Source organism: Globicephala melas, chromosome X (genome assembly GCF_963455315.2).
Source record: "Globicephala melas chromosome X, mGloMel1.2, whole genome shotgun sequence".
NCBI classification, from domain to species: Eukaryota; Metazoa; Chordata; class Mammalia; order Artiodactyla; family Delphinidae; genus Globicephala; species Globicephala melas.
In genome coordinates, this window is record NC_083335.1 from 10,118,908 (window position 1) to 10,135,979 (window position 17,072).

At 42.0% G+C, this 17,072-nt stretch overlaps 1 long non-coding RNA gene across 1 annotated transcript in view; it reads right to left on the bottom strand.

The window, feature by feature from the left end:
* The window catches only part of LOC132594575 (uncharacterized), a 703,896-nt gene that overhangs the window by 524,744 nt on the left and 162,080 nt on the right, over positions 1-17,072 (bottom strand). Inside the window, exon 2 of the long non-coding RNA XR_009560781.1 lies at positions 1,752-1,838. This is a non-coding gene — a long non-coding RNA (uncharacterized lncRNA). The remainder of the gene's footprint in view (positions 1-1,751; positions 1,839-17,072) is intronic.

Genomic DNA, 17,072 nt, shown 5'->3' on the forward strand with positions numbered 1-17,072 from the left:
GTAATCTCTGTTAAGTTGTGAGCAACATTCTGTGTGTCTGTGTGTGAGGAGAAGGTTTAAGGCTGGCTTTCTTAGCTTTTCAGTGTGGTCGTGCTCCAAACCACTGCTCTGAGAGAGGTTGTGAAGCCTAATAAGTGAGCATATATCCTAGATGATATTCGAGACCACAGCCAAGCTAGCAATCCAAACTTCTTCTGTTGATATCATTACTGCTCATATTTGCTGGAATAAAATTTCAGAGTCAGATCAAACATGGGAAGATTGAATATATTTCACTATAGTGGAATTTCACTTCTAGTATTGCAGTCATTGTGGCCAAGGAGAAACTATCAACAAACCATCAAAACTGCATCTAAATTATCACAGAAAAATGGAACTCCTGGAATGAACACTGGGTCCAGTGGACCATTATCCTCTTTGATTGGAGTCTTCCTCCTTCCATGGCTTTCCATACACGCTTTTGTGCTCTATCCTAGAACCTACTAAAGGACACTCAGAGAAAAGGTCAACTTAAGATATTTGCAAAGATTAAAGAAGCTCAGAATTTGTTTACAGGGCATTATTTGTACCACACTGTATATTCACTGCCACGAAAGCAGAAAATAGTTGAATTAATCATCACAAAGCAAATTAGGACAATATTGTGCTGGGTCACGTTTATGGATTATCAGATTTCCAGCCATCAATCTTGAGCTATCGCTCTGCAAATACTCAAAACCTAATTTGATACTCTACATAAAACTGGGACAAACCCAACTGCATTCCCTCTCATTTGTCAGGATTTCATTCTTCTTAACAACAACAAAAAGAACTAAAGAGTTTGAAACAGTTCCAAGATATAATGCTTTTCACTGGGCATCAGTGGATGACTTTCTTTTTAGGTACCATCTTTCCTGGTTAATTCATGTGTAAAGAAGCACTTGAGGGAAAAATACCATAGTTCAGTGGCTTTCCCTGCATTCACTTTTCCCTGGAACACAGCATGGTTGTCATCAATTTTATCTCAGGAGGAGGGTACACCATCAGTTCACACATTGATTGCAGCCACTATTCCAGAGAGAATCAAACCCATTGTAGCTGGTTACAATAGAAGCTCAGATCACAGAACTGCCTTCTGGTGAAATTGACCAGGCAGTCAGCAATCAATATCAAGCACCCACTGTGTGCAGAACATTAGGCCAAGAGAATAATACAGGTAGGGCCTTCTGTGAGGGTATGGTCACTGACATTGGCAACCGACTCAAATTCCAGACAGGTGAAAGCAGGCCACATGATTTAAGTCATCTTTCTCTTCTCATTTAAGAGTACTACCTATTACTGTACTCCCTCAACTCAATCCCTCACCTGAATTTCCCAAACCTGCTTATTTGAACATCACCACTTCCCTCGCATTAGAAATAATGGTACTCTAATAAGATGAGTGCGATTTTCTCACATGCACGTTCATCAACAGAGTGCCTACCATCTAGGCTCTGGATGAAGTGTGAGCCCGGAGAAAAAGAAAGGGACTCGGAGGACAGCTCATCTATTCGTGCGAGGCACTGTGGTGAGGCTCCTTGAGCTTCACTGGCCTTGTCACTTTTCTACCCCCTTCTCACGTAATTCCTCCCTCCTGGCCTCCAAGCATCACCATCATCAACACGGCCTCTGAGCCTAGAGAGTGAGAATGCTCTCCAATCATGTCATGGGGTGATCTCCACCCCTTCCCCATTATACACAGCTGGGGCAGGGGCAAGGAGGAGGGCACTTACTTTAACATCCTCTCTCGCCGTTTCAGAAAATGCTCAGGAAACAGGCCAGGATTTGCGCACTTCTCTGGAGAGTTAAGTCAGACCATCCTGAAGAGGAAAAAAGCATAGGGACCTCAGATTATCTAAAATATTCAACTAAATATGCAATTATTTTCTATTTTGTGTTAGTTATTTCTATCATGTGAACAAACATGATAAGAATGAAAAACTTCTAAGAAATCTGAAGCATGTTAACAGGACAGGGGATATATATATGTATACATACAGCTGATTCACTCACTTTGTTGTACAGCAGAAACTAACACAACGTTGTAAAGCATTTATACCCCAATAAAGATGTAGGAAAAAAAAGAGTAGAACACAGTAGTATTAACTGGCCTGGGGACCAGATTCTCAACCAATGCTAGCTCAGTAAGAATTATTAAAGAGTTGTCTGAATGCCTTTACAATATGATTTTTTTCACATACAAAAAGCCACGGTCTTTCCCCATTCTTTTGCAACCATGCTGGGAATATATGTCTAATTTCATTGCATACAATGCCATTATCACACATACTGAAAAGGAGGGGTGACGGCCTCCTCCTTTAAAGTATCCTTCAATCCAGGGGAGACCAAGATGACAGAGTAGGAGGATGCAGAGTTCACCCCCACCCCCCGAACACTTCAAAAAGACATCTATATGTAGAATAATTCTCCCTGAAGACTAACTGGAGACTGGCAGAAAGACTTTTGTACACAACCAAAGCTATAAGAAAGACCCACAGGGAATCAAGCAGATGACAAGGGGAGAGAAGCAATCAGCTCTGGACCTGTGCCCCTGGGAGGGGACCCAGAATGGGGGCGGTGGGGATGACAAGGGCAGCAATCCTCCCTAGAGAGTGAGTAGTTCAAGCCACATACTGGGCACTCAGGCCCGGGAAGAGGCTCTCCCTTAGCTACTTTGAAAACTAGTGGGGCTAACAGGAGGGCTGTAAGAAACCTAGACTCCTCTCATGCAGAGCACACACTTGCTTATTCCTGAAACAAGGCAGAGGAAGGAGACTGCGCAGGACCCTGGCCAGTTTCCCAGGACCACCCCACACCTTTGGCAAACATTTACTGAATGCCTGCCACGCAGGCGCTTCACACAGAAATACCACATAGTTCCCCAACCCCAAGGAGTCCTTAAGGAGGGAACACATGAAAAAATATTTACAAACCAGTATGAGATAAATCCCCCGAGAGTGGTACACAGCTCTTTCAAAATTCAGAGGGGTGGGCTTCCCTGGTGGCGCAGTGGTTGAGAGTCCGCCTGCCGATGCAGGGGACGCGGGTTCGTGCCCCGGTCCGGGAAGATCCCACATGCCGCGGAGCGGCTGGGCCCGTGAGCCATGGCCGCTGAGCCTGCGTGTCCGGAGCCTGTGCTCCGCAGCGGGAGAGGCCACAGCGGTGAGAGGCCCTCGTACCGCAAAAAAGAAAAAAAAAAAAAGAAAAAAATTCAGAGGGGGGTTCCCTCTTCTCTGTTAGAGGTAATCACAGTGAAAACAGCTACCTTATGTTAGGCGATTACTATATGCCAGGCATGTGGTAAGTCTTTCATGCGTTACAGCTTATTTCCTCCTCACAGGAATAATAGTACCTACAGCACAGAGCTGTCACCATTTTCCAGGTTAGGAAACTGAGGTCCTAAGAGGATAGATAACATGGCCAAGGTCACAGAACACATGAGAGAACTCATCCTGGAGTGGTAAAGCCATGATCTGAGCCTGGGACATAAGCCTCCAAGCTTCATACATGAGGACATGTTTATCAAGCTGCACCATGAAAGAACGGGGTATTGCTGGGGAGGGATAAGAGAAAGGAAGATGCTTCCCAAGGCAAGGGAATTTCTGAATAAAGCCACAGTGGGTGGCTTCGAAAGCATGAGAAAAAGACTGACTCAAGTCCACAGGAAGGTCTGGGACAGATTGCGGCCTTGATAAGTGGTTTAGGCAGATTCATCTGGAGGGGGGCCAGCTGCACTGAGGTGACAGAGGCTGGAGGCATATAGACAATGAGGGTATGAAGCGGTGACTACTGAAAGGAGGAAATCTACATACAAGACATTGGCAAATGACAGTCACCAGACTCGGTGACTAGGGAAGACGAGAAAGACAGAATCAAAATGCACCTGGCAGACTGCTGGATACAGTCATGAGAAAACCAAGAAAAGGAGCTGGTTTGGGATAGAAGATGGTGAGTTTGTTTTCCAATAGGGTGCATGTGGGCAATCCGGCACAATGGAAAAATTCAACACAAATACATTTCTACTGGCACTTGGACTTGACTGTTGTGGATTTTCACACATGTAAGGAAGTTAGATATATCACAGCCAAACTCCTTCAGAGCTTTTCAGACAAAGCCGTCATATTTCAGAAAGTGATACCTAAGTGGAAAATGGGTCATCCTCCCAGAAATGCACATTCAATCAGCTCACCACAGAGCCATTTCAAGCAATGCCCCTAACCGCGAATTTAAAAAAGAGATGTCTGCCTTACAGAAACATTCCCTTTTGTAAGCCTGGTAACAATGAGTCATTACTTATTTCCAAATTTTTCTTTGTCAGAACACAATGGAATGTTGGCTGGTCATCTTTGTAGCAGTACCTCTCTGACTGGAGTTATACGGTTTCCTTGGCAATGTAGCTGTTACTGAACATTCTTTCATCTTATCTAAAACATCAAATAATAACAAAATCCCCAAATAGCATTTGAATAGTACATTATAGTTCACAAAGAAAATCCACATGTATATTTTCTCAATTGCTTTTCACAGCAACCCTATGGATGCCTATATTATTATCCTTATCTTATCAATGTACAAATTGGGGTTCAGAATGTTATATACTTTCCCTAAGGTCAGAATGTTTAATAAATGCAGAGCAGGGATTTGAACCTAACTTCTCTGATCTACGGTTCTTTCTAGACCACAAATCACCCTTCTTAGGTAACCAAATGTAATTACTTTTTATCAAAAGAATGACTTTTAACCACCACCACCAGGATCCCTGGAAGCTACTGCAAAATCAGTAGAGCTCTAGTTTACCCTCAGCGAGGTTAACTACAATGGTTCATTTGAATTATCCTTAGTGTGTCATTAAAATAAAGGATTGATTTTGAGCAGCCATTGGGAATCATTAATTACCAGCAATTTAATACCAATTCTTTCATAACTCAATGCTAATATTAGTTACTATTTATTCTTCTACCTATTTATTCATTTCTCCATTGGACAAACATGGAGTGAGCAATGGCTATGTCCACATACTGTGCTGGGGATAACACGGTGACTATGGATAAGTAGAGAACACTGAAGAAAAGTCAGGAACTACAACTTCTAGTCTGGCTCAACCATTAATTATCTACGTTGCCTTGGGAAAGCCATTAAATGTCTTCTGTGCCTAGTTTATTTACATGACTATGTACAATTCAAATAGAAAAATGTGTATGAAAGAATTCTGGAAACACTAACATCTGGAAACATATGAGGTTTGATAAGGAAAAAAGAGGACCACAAACTTACAGAGTAAGATAAATAGAGATGGGTGACAATGAATTAATTAGTAATTTAAACAATAAATGAGCTTATTTACAAAACAGAAACAGACTCACAGACTTAGAGAACGAACTTATGGTACCAGGGGGGAAGGGAGGGGAGGGATAGATTAGGAGTTTAGGATTGACATATACACACTGCTATATTTAAAATAAAATACCTTCTCATGAACAAAATAGTTTTTAAAATAATTTATGTCTCATTACTGTTGGATACACACAGTAAGTAATAATAGTGGCTGACTACACTGGCTACACACACACACACACACACACACACACACACACACACACACACACAGAGGCTGAATGAAGTCACATAATAGCCAATTTCTTCCTAGTACTTTCAAAACAACCTCTCAACTGAATGACTTCAACAGGTGCTTTTTTTCTAAATGCTTTCTGTGCAAAAATAAGTATCACCAAAGGTTCATAACACAGTCCTACCAGAACTGCTTTAATGAATTTCTGGATATTTTGAAAGAACATTAATTCTTTCTTCCTACATAATCTCAAATTTCACCCCTCTTCTCTGGCCCCACTACCAATGCCTGAAGTCCATGTCACCTTTAGCCAGAGCTGCAAGACAGCATGGGCTTTGGAGTCAGACAGACTTGAGTACTGGCTCTGCCACCTACTAGCCTTGTGACCACTGATGAGTTATTTAACTTCTCTGAGCCTCAATTTCCTCCTCTTTCAAATGGGGAGATAACAATAGCGTCATCTTCATGGGATTGTTGAATAATTAAAACGGGAAAATGTACATAAAGTATAGAAGAATGCAATGCGTGGCATGTAGTAAACACTTTTTCGATACTGAGATACATGGAGACATAAACACAGAGCAGAGGTAACTTCAGAATTTCTATTTTGGAGGGATGTGGGGACAATAATCTGGTTGGAAAGTGGCTTGAAACTATTGATATTTGCATAGTCTGTTTCATTAGGTGGCGGAAATGGCCATCAGGGGAAGGACTGAAGGAAGCTGCAGGGTTATTAAGCATCTCTCCAACCATTCCTTAATGCAGGTTCTGATATAGACATAAAGACAGAAATATGATCTCAAGGAGGACACATCACTCCCCTGCTTAAAAGCCTTTGATAACTCACCATTGTATGTTGGTTGAAATTCATACTTTTTATAATGACTTCCAAAGTCTCATACAATTTAATCACAACTTTCTGGTTTCTTCCACTGGTATCTCATCCCCTAGCTATGTTAGGGGTTATATATACCTGTACCCTATTTACATTAGACTGCTCACTCTTCTCTAAACAAGATATACATTTCCATTCTTCTGTGTTGTTGATCATGTTATCCCTTCTACCTGTATTGCCTATCGTCTTCCATGTGTGGCAAATTTCTAACCATCACACAAATCCCAGATACAAATGCCACTTTCTTAATAAAGTCTTTCTCAATAAAAAGAAAATACCATAATTACTGAAAATGGTAAACTGAACAATCAAGAAGCAGTATAGATTTGGTGTATGCAGTTTAATAAAGTAGGGTAACATTAATCTAATTTCTAAATTGGGAAAATTATCTCCCCAAAGTGGTCACGTTAAAACCAGTTTCAGGGGCTTCCCTGGTGGTGCAGTGGTTGAGAATCCACCTGCCAATGCAGGGGACACGGGTTCGAGCCCTGGTTCAGGAAGATCCCACATGCTGCAGAGCAACTAAGCCCGCGAGCCACAACTACTGAGCCCGTGTGCCACAACTACTGAAGCTTGCGTGCCTAGAGCCCGTGCTCCACAACAAGAGAAGCCACCGCAATGAGGAGCCCGCGCACTACAACGAAGAGCAGCCCCCGCTCGCCACAACTAGAGAAGAGCCTCTGCGCAGCAACGAAGACCCAATGCAGCCAAAAATAAATAAATTTATTTTAAAAAATAAAAAAAAATTTTAATAAAAAAAATAAAACCAGTTTCACATTTCAAATGAGTACAGTTTCAGTTATCTGGAAATTCATTTGTGTGTAGCACCTGATTCTCTGATTATTGAAAATAAAAGGGACATTAATATACCTGCCTTTCTTAAGATTCAAAGAGAAAACACACACACACACATGCACACACACTATATATATATAAAAAGTCATTAATATATAATATTAATATTCTAGAAATATGTAATATCCCAGAGCTTTATTCATTCATTCATCTAATCAACATACAAATTGTGGCCACTCATTCCACATCTGTGGCTCCCAAAGGACCTCAAAGAGTTAATGTGTTTATTTCACACTCCAGTTTGGAACGCTACTGCTCCTTCCACTACTGGAATTCTGTTTCAGCATTATATGACAGAGCTTCCCTAATGCTTGCCTATGGGGATGCTGGTAATGATGCCATCTGACACTTATCATAATTTCATTCAAGCTCATATTGCTTTTACATTGTATTTCCCTTTGCCATTCTGGCTCCTAACTGCCAGCAGCAGGCTCAAATTTTACCTAAAAGGGAGCATTTTGACTTGGGGAGAGAACATTGCTCTCAGTGCCATTTGTTTAATAGTATACATTACCGCAGGGGGAGGGTTCTGACCCAGGGCCAAGTCCCCTGCATCCAGAGTATGGGAAATTTCAAGGGCAAGACAGCAGCCCCTGCAGAGATATGAAAATCCTTGCTGAACAGCGAAAAGTGAGAGCGGAAGAGAATCTCAATGGAACCTGTCACCCCACATCAAGGCTGAGCCTGAGGCATTTGGTCAGAATGAAGGCAGGAAGGAAAACAAGGGGCCCCTCAGTTGCCACACAAGTGAATCATAACCATCCTTCCTCCCAAATGTCCTCTGCACAGGTAATGCTAAGTAGGTTCTAAGTGCTAATCAGAGACGCCACAAAATAAGGTTTTAAAGAAGGCAGGTGACACATGCAGGATAACAAGGGCCAAGGGACAGATAAATGGTTTTAATTCACCCGAAGATATGTTCCCAATAGAGCCTGGAAACAGAGATGTCTACATAATGAGGGAAACAATAAAGCAGCCCTATGAGGAAGGGTAATTGAAGATGGAGAAGTAATAACGATACAACCCGAGGTAAAGAGGGAAGGGTATTAAACTGTGAATTTTCAGGAAGCACTCAGGCTTCCTGCTGTCAAAGAAGTTGAGGATATTTTCAGGGTTGGGGTAAAGAGGTGAGAAATGAAGTCAGCAGAAAAAAAATTTAGTGGATTGGGCGATGGTTGGGGGCGGGCAGGCAGGGTACAGGATGAAGATGGAACATAACGAAACAGAAGCTTCTGAGCTATGGGGAAATTGTAACGTCAGGTCCCACAGTGGCCCCTGACACCTTCAGCACTTGTACCAGACCCTCATCAATCGTTACCTCCTCTCCCATCCACTCCGCCGGGTGTGGGTAGCTCCCTGCTGCCTCTGATTTCTCAGGGTTCACACTGACTCTCCCATCACGGTTGACCCTATCCTACTAGACCAAAATTCCAAAACTTTCCCTCTCACTCGACATCATATTCCTTCCCAGTGACCTTCCCAGGTGTCCGGAAGGCGTCTGTTTTCCTCAGAACTCTGGTTTCACAGAGTGGCTCATATGAGTAGGTGGGCTGAGCACTCCCCTGCTTCAACTGAAAAAGCCCCACTTTTGTCCATTTGATATATATTCAGGTGCAGAGTAATTTTGTTCAGAAGGGTGTCACTGTTAATAAAGATCTGAAAACTACTGCGACAGAAGCATGAGTTACTCCCACTGGGAACTTGCCCTTGAATGGAGCACGTGACTAGCTGACTAGCCTCTTTCTGACCAGGATGCACACGGAGAATGATAGGTTTTGTAAAGTTGGCCTTTCAGGGCCTCCCCCATTACATTCTATGGGCAACTGTACAAGGTTCATACTAGCTCCTGATACAGGACTGCCAAGATCAGGCTCAGTCAGCCCTGGTAAAAACAAAACAAGACAAAACTTGTTCAGAGCCCTCACGAGGACGCACTGGCTAAAGACCATCACACAATTTTTTTTTTTTTTTTTTTGCGGTACGCGGGCCTCTCCCTGCTGTGGCCTCTCCCGTTGCGGAGCACAGGCTCCGGACACGCAGGCTCAGCGGCCATGGCTCACGGACCCAGCCGCTCTGCAACATGTGGGATCCTCCCGGACCGGGGCACGAACCCGTGTCCCCTGCGTCGGCAGGCGGACTCTCAACCAGTGCGCCACCAGGGAAGCCCCATCACACAAAATTTTATCAGGAGCTCCCACCAGGATGGCCAGGCATTCCAACATAATGTACAGTCTTCTTTATTTCTCTGGGGTTGTACATTTCTACTTTCACCACAGCCTCTTACAATCCTTCCTGGCTCTTCTATACACGTGTGTATTATCTTTAAATCTCCAACGCTATAGGCTGAAGGCATCCAAACGTACGGTGTGTATTTCCAAACCCCTTGCACTCTAAATCTAGGCCCCGTCCTGCAAACCAGCACTTCGTCACAACTGCTAAGTACTTAGTTGCCCCAAGTTTCAGGAGATTTGAATCTCTCCTTTTGTGGCTTTTGTATTTTATTCTCTCACTCAGCTAACACCAAAACAGCAACCCGATAAAGATACTGATAATGGATTAGACTGACATGATATCTATAGGGAGGCCCCATATTTCTTAAATGGCCATTATTTATTTCTTTATTAAGAGTATTTATTATTTCCTCTCAAAATCCAAACTCCCTAGCACCACATTCAAGGTCCTCAGTTATTCTGATCCATCAAAATCGGCACCCTTTATATCCCATGGCATCCTTCCCTCAGTCTCTATTCTAAAAACCCTGGACTACCCGACAGTGCTTAAACTTTTATACCTTCCTTCCTTTGTTCTTGCTGTTCCCTGTACTCCTAATGCCCTTCCCCACATGCTATGTTTACCAAAATGAAATCATTTTCCAAGGTCCAGGTCAAATGCTACCTCTTCATAAAATTTACCTGATCCATCCAGTGAGCCTTAACATTTCCTTGCTCTGTGCCACTACTGTAGCTTTTTGCTTACAGCTCTCCTGAGTACTTACCATACTCTACTTTCTGGGTGTCTACTTCTCTGGATTTTGCCCCCCACTAAGTGGCAAGTCCCACAGGGTAGAAGCCAGGTCTACTTTGTTTCAGTTTACCCACTACAGCCTCACAAAAATACTTCTTTTAAATGTGAATCCCTGGTCATAACCATGCTCATTTTAGCTTATGACTGAAGAGAACCTTTAAAAACTGTGATTTGTACACCTGATTGTATATCTGTTTTGAAGGACACTTTTGCTACGCATATTTTAATGATTCAAGAGGACTGGGCGAATCCTTTATCCAGGACTTGATTGTAACGAGTGTACCATTGGCAGAAGCATAGAAATCACTTATGTAGAAAATGTCGTAATGGGACTAGACCTTATAGTGTGAAATTATTCTTTTGTCTGTGGTTCTCTTCCAGGGATTGCCTCAAGAGTTGACAGCGTACATGAAGAAACAGCTTTTCTCTGTTCTCTACTGCTTTAAAAACAGAAGTTCTTAACTTTGGAAATTCCATTTTATCAGCTGATTTAGCTATGCACCTGCTAGTTCAAGAAAAAAAAATCCCCCTAAATTGAGTCCATTCACTTAAAAATTCACTTAAAAGATGAAGTATTGGGCTTCCCTGGTGGCGCAGTGGTTGGGAGTCCGCCTGCCGATGCAGGGGACACGGGTTCATGCCCCGGTCCGGGAGGATCCCACGTGCCGCAGAGCAGCTGGGCCCGTGAGCCATGGCCACTGGGCCTGCACGTCCGGAGCCTGTGCTCCGCGACGGGAGAGGCCACAACAGTGAGAGGCCCGCGTACCGCAAAAAATAAAAAAAAAAAATGAAGTATTTTCCCAATGCAACATTTTAATGTTATTTATTTATACATTTATTTATGCTCTATCTAATTCCACAAAGGAGTTTACAATAAGAACACACTTAGTAAGTTAATGATAAATATAAAAAGGGAATCGGGGACTTCCCTGGTGGAGCAGTGGTTAAGAATCCGCCTGCCAATGCAGGGGACATGGGTTCGAGCCCTGGTCCGGGAAGATCCCACAGGCCATGGAGCAACTAAGCCCGTGCGCCGCAACTACTGAGCCTGCGCTCTAGAGCACGCGAGCCACAACTACTGAGCCCGCATGCCACAACTACTGAAGCCCGTGCATCTAGAGCCCGTGCTCCACAACAAGAGAAGCCACTGCACTGAGAAGCCCGCACACCGCAATGAAGAGTAGCCCCCACTCGCCGCAACTAGAGACAGCCCGCGCACAGCAACAAAGACCCAATGCAACCAAAAATAAATAAATGAATGAATAATTTTTTTAAAAAAAGGGAATCGGGACCAAAACAAATACAAATTACACATATTAATTTGTTGATTTACCTATTTATTGTCTGACTCTCCCACTTGACTATAAGCTCCTTGAGGGCAGGGTTTATATCTGTTTCATTCACCACTGTATACTTAGCACTGGGCATACAGTAGGTACTCAATAAACATGTGTTGAATTAATGAATTTTAAAATAACATTCTATGTAGACCATAAAGCAAAATATACTTGCTGTAATTAAACCTCAAGTTTAGATACGAACTTTCTGGCAGTCAAAACAAAAAAGGAAGGTGGATTTAATTCTCAAAACAAATAACTCACACAAGTTTTTCAGGTGAAACAAATTTTTCTCTAGAATTCAGTTCCAAATAAATTGCTCTTATGGGGTTCATAAGAGGCAGCGAGTTGTATACAGAATGATATACTTGTCAGTACTTCTCCAGCTTTCCTTTAGCTGTTTCTTATCACATACTTTGAAAACAGCAGAGGCCAGAACATTAAAACGCAAATTGGGTAGAAGGGGTGGCTCCAGTGAGACACTAAGAAAACAGAGATCTCTTGATATACAGCCTTCTGGAGACCTGGCTTGATTCAAGCATAGAATTTTATATCCCTTTAGATCTTCTATACTGTGAATACAATATTTCCCGTATATCACGTGCTTACCGCCAACTAATCAATCATTTAAAAATATCCAGTTGCATTTAGCGAATCTCACTCTTCTTTCCCACTTGTGTGTCTTTGTGTTTGCTGCTCCCTTTGTCTCTAGAGAAACTTTTCTCTACCTTACCAGCATCTGGCAAATTATAACCTATCTTTCAAGATTAACCAGAAATGCTATATATTTTTTTCAAACATTTCTCAACTAGCTGTGATTCTTTGAAATCCCAAGTTATGGTTTACCTCCTTTACTTTGTATTATTCGATTCTGCTTTCTAGTAAAATCATCTAGAAACTTTGCTTTTATGTCAGGAATCCTATCTTGCTCAGCTCTAAATTCTCCAAAGGACTACCATCCTATGTTGCACTAATTAGGCAATTACAAAATATTCAGTTGAATAACAATGGGTTGGTAATTGTGAGATTTGGTTACTCTGATTCAATTAACCTCATTCAGATGATCACACTGGCAATTAGGATCAATCCAGAAATCACAGAAATTTTTTAAAAGGTATTTTGAAAGTAGTACTAGTTGGCCTGTTGGGAGTAAACAGGAAAGAACATTTATGAATATGGGAACTACAATATGTAAAGGACAAAACCCAGGGGTCCACCAACTTCTGACTTTAATCACTGCATAAAACAATCTTACTCAGTTTTGTGGTCACAAATTATAATCCTGATCCTACACTGACGATCTGTCATATTTGGGAATTTACAGTCCATCTATATAACATAAGCAAGTTATGCAATGAGAGTTGCTATTCATTTTCCTCAATCCACTGTCTGGCATTTGCTGTAGTGAACCTAATGGCCAGATACACTGCTCCTCACACAATGACTTTGAGTTTTTTTGGAAGAACCCCTCTGCAACTTCCCCACAGGAAGACTTGTTGGATATCATCAGTGATCCCAGTTTCTTGACTTTGTGCACAGAGACTTCCAGAAGCCTCAGGGCAGCCTATGCTCAGTTTTCATGTTGGTTCTATACCCAGTGCTGGACGTCCAGATCTGACCATTGCATCTCAAACTCATCCTACTACCCATGCCTCTCAATTTCTTCCAGTTAGGCTTAACTTTGACAGAAGTTGTAGACTGTTATCAGCTGAATGTATTGTATCTCTTTTTGGCCATCTTAGGTTTTATGTGGGGTCTGAGAGTGCCCATGAGGCCAGTCAGAAGATGCTGCTACTTCTGGAGGCTGTGCTGAGCAACAGAGAGGGGAACAAGGATTGCAGGGGTGGGGGGACCCAACTGCTCTAAGAAAAAAAAAAAGATAACAGCATTACTGAGATAGAGTTCACATAGCATAAAATTCTCCCTTTTAAAGTATACAGTTCAGTGGTTTTTAGTATATTCACAGAGCTGTGCAACCATCACCACAATCTAATTTTAAAACATTCCCAATTGGGAGATTGGGACTGACATGTATACACTGATGTGTATAAAATGGATGACTGACAAGAAAATAAATAAATAAATAAATAAATAAATAAACATTAAAAAAACCCCATTACCCACTGCCTTTTTTGGGGGGGGGCATACCTTGCAGCTTGTGGGATCTTAGTTCCCTGACCAGGGATTGAACCCAGGACCTCGGCAGTGAAAGCACAGAGTCCTAACCACTGGACCGCCAAGGAATTTCCCCAACTGCCTTTTGATGACTGTTTTTGATCACAAATGAGACTGAGAAACGGAGCAGCCGATGTGAGTCTAGGCTCACTGTAGAGGGCAAAGTGATGAAATACCACGAATATCACCGTATATGAAGGCAGCAACATATACACTAGTCCTAAATTCTGTTCTTCTGATTTGTATTAAAGTGACATGCCATCCATCCTTTTTTATACCTGAAAAATTGTAATTATGAACTGCAGGTACATTCAGATATCTCAATATGAGTAATTAAAACCACAAAGAAGATAAGCTGAGTGTGGACACTAAATATATCAGCTGAAAATTGGATTTCTGCTGGGTTCTACCCATTTAGTCATCTATCAATCCGAAAAATAAAGATATATCAATGGGATCATTTTTTTTTCTGGTCATCTTTCAAAATTACTATATGCACTATTTTTACTCATAAGCATCTTCTTTTACTTCTATGTTAAGGATTCTAGTTTTGATCACCAGCTGAAAAACCCAGAGTTCCTATGGTTGCTAGGAAACCAAAAAACATGATTCTTCGAGCTCTTATAATATAAAGGTATAATTATATACTTGCTTACAGGAAAAGAAAAAAAGAAAGACATCCAAGACTATTTTTCCCTAAAATGACATTAACTAATGCAATCATTTCTATATGGGAAAAAAATAATATTTCACAGGGAAACAGCAGTAAATATGATAAAAGGAGAATCATCTGAACTTCCTATTGTTCTCTCCCACCCTCCACCTCTTCAAATCTATTCTTCATGATGAAATAATCTTGATTTGGCCCCCAATGCAAAACACATTCTTCTGTTACTGCCTTCAGTAATATGTCATTTAGCTCCCCTCCAAAATTAGAAACGAGAAGCTCATTAGAGTGGGTTATGAAATTTACTCCTGATAGGTTCTCAAATTTGCTATTAATATTTCATTATTGTGATTGCTGATGGTCTCAGGTTCAGGAGGAAGCTTTCCTGGAATAATCAATCTCCTGTCTTTATGAGAAACATTATTCATAAACTTATGTAAAAGGTCTGCTCCTTCATTACAGTATAACCAGCTAACAATCTATCTGTGTGTGCCCATCTGACCTTGCAATTACTGGCTTATCTCTATGATCCATTGCAATGGAGTTATTAACTCCACTTCCTTAAGACTTTTATTCTTTTGCTCTGTAGGTCAGCCAGGGAGAATGATCAAGATCCCATTAATAACAATTATCAGCAACTCAGGAGGCATGTGGAAAACAGTCTTTCAAAACGTGAGAATTTGCTCCTGAGGAGAAGTAAAGGTAGGTAACACCAATTCCAGGAAAACCCCTTTCTCTAACTCAGGAACATCAACTCCAAGGTAGCAGTCTGAAATGAGAACAAGAAAATTCAACAGCATCATGGCTCCCAGCTGGAAATGGACCGATATGTTTCTCATGAGCCTTCTGGCAAAATCCCCAACTGCTCCCTTTAGCCTGTCCACAAGGGTCCCGTTTGCTGCACGGTTTACCACCTCTCGTCAGCTAGTAAGAGAGAGGAAGGAGGCATGTCTCCAAACTACTGCCCCCAAGTGTCAGCTGTACAAACACTAATGCCCAGTCTTCCAACTGCGCTACAAGCACACTCATCCAACTTTATTTATACCCTACTTGTCTCAGTCAGTACCGCTCTTAGAATCCCTTCTACTTCAGGGAAGCACGCATTCCTTGGAAGCTGGAGATGGTGAAAGCACAGCATTAGATTTTCAGTCCTGAAAAGACTCACAAAAGAACACCTTGCTCAGCATACTGCCAGTAGGCAGGTTGTGGAAACCATTCTGAGCTAGTTCTGCCCACCTTCTCTTGTATCCCCCTGTGCAGGAAGGACACTGAAAGTTGGAGTAATTCTGCAGAAAACAAGGGGGGGATCACACCATGGATTCTAGATTCTCCTTTTTCTCACCATTTATTCTTGCTACCATCCTGGACCAGGCTCTTCTCACCTCATAAAAGGACAGAATTACTTCAAGAACCCCCTTAAAAGCTTCACCTGCTCTAGCCACCATCACTGCTATTACTACCTTCAGATTATTTTATTTTGTGACGACACAATAATCTAGAGCAATTCCCTTCCTGGTTCCTAGTACAGTCATTTATTCAAGAACAAGTATTTATTAGACATCTACTATTACCCAGAGCCATTCTAGACACTGAGGATAGCATAGAGAACAAAACAGACCAAAATACTGACTCTAATGTAACTCACATCCTAATTAGGAGAGTGAGATAAAAAAACAAACAAGCTGGGGACTTCCCTGGTGGCGCAGTGGTTAAGAATCCGCCTGCCAACGCAGGGGAGATGGGTTCGAGCCCTGGTCTGGGAAGATCCCACAGGCCACGGAGCAACTAAGCCTGTGTGCCACAACTACTGAGCCTGCGCTCTACAGCCTGTGAGCCACAACTACTGAGCCCACATGCTGCAGCTACTGAAGCCCACACGCCTAGAGCCCGTGCTCCGCAACGAGAAGCCACCGCAATGAGAAACCTGCGCACCGCAGTGAAGAGTGGCCCCCGCTCACCGCAACTAGAGAAAGCCCATGCGCATCAACTAAGACCCAATGCAGCCATAAATAAATAAACAGATAAATAAATAGATAAATAAATAAAATAAGTAAACATATAATATGTCCGATGGGATGGTGGTCCAGGCTATAGATGGCAATAACACAGAGGTGCAAGACAACAACTGCTAAGGAAAGGGTTACAGCAGAAGGGAGAAGCAGTTCTGACTATCTCTTGATCTCTCTTCCAAAATTTATTTTTACTGCCCTGTTATGTGTGTTTACCTATATTCTTATGGGAAAGGATTGGGCAGGATATATAGTAGAAATAAATAAATACATTTATCCTATCGTATTATTTCTAAATTCCCCTGCCTGGTTTTTAGGGTCCTCTGTATTCTGATCAAAATATACCTTTCAATATTTCAGTCTCAAATCACAGATTGAAAAGATTATTTAAACCTGTTACATCACTCTTGCTGACGGGCCTTGGCTGGCTGGGCATAAACTCTCTCTAAGTCCCCTAACGCATTTCCTATACAGTAATGTCATAGAAGGGGTCTAGTGCATTCCTACCAGTTTATGTGAAAAT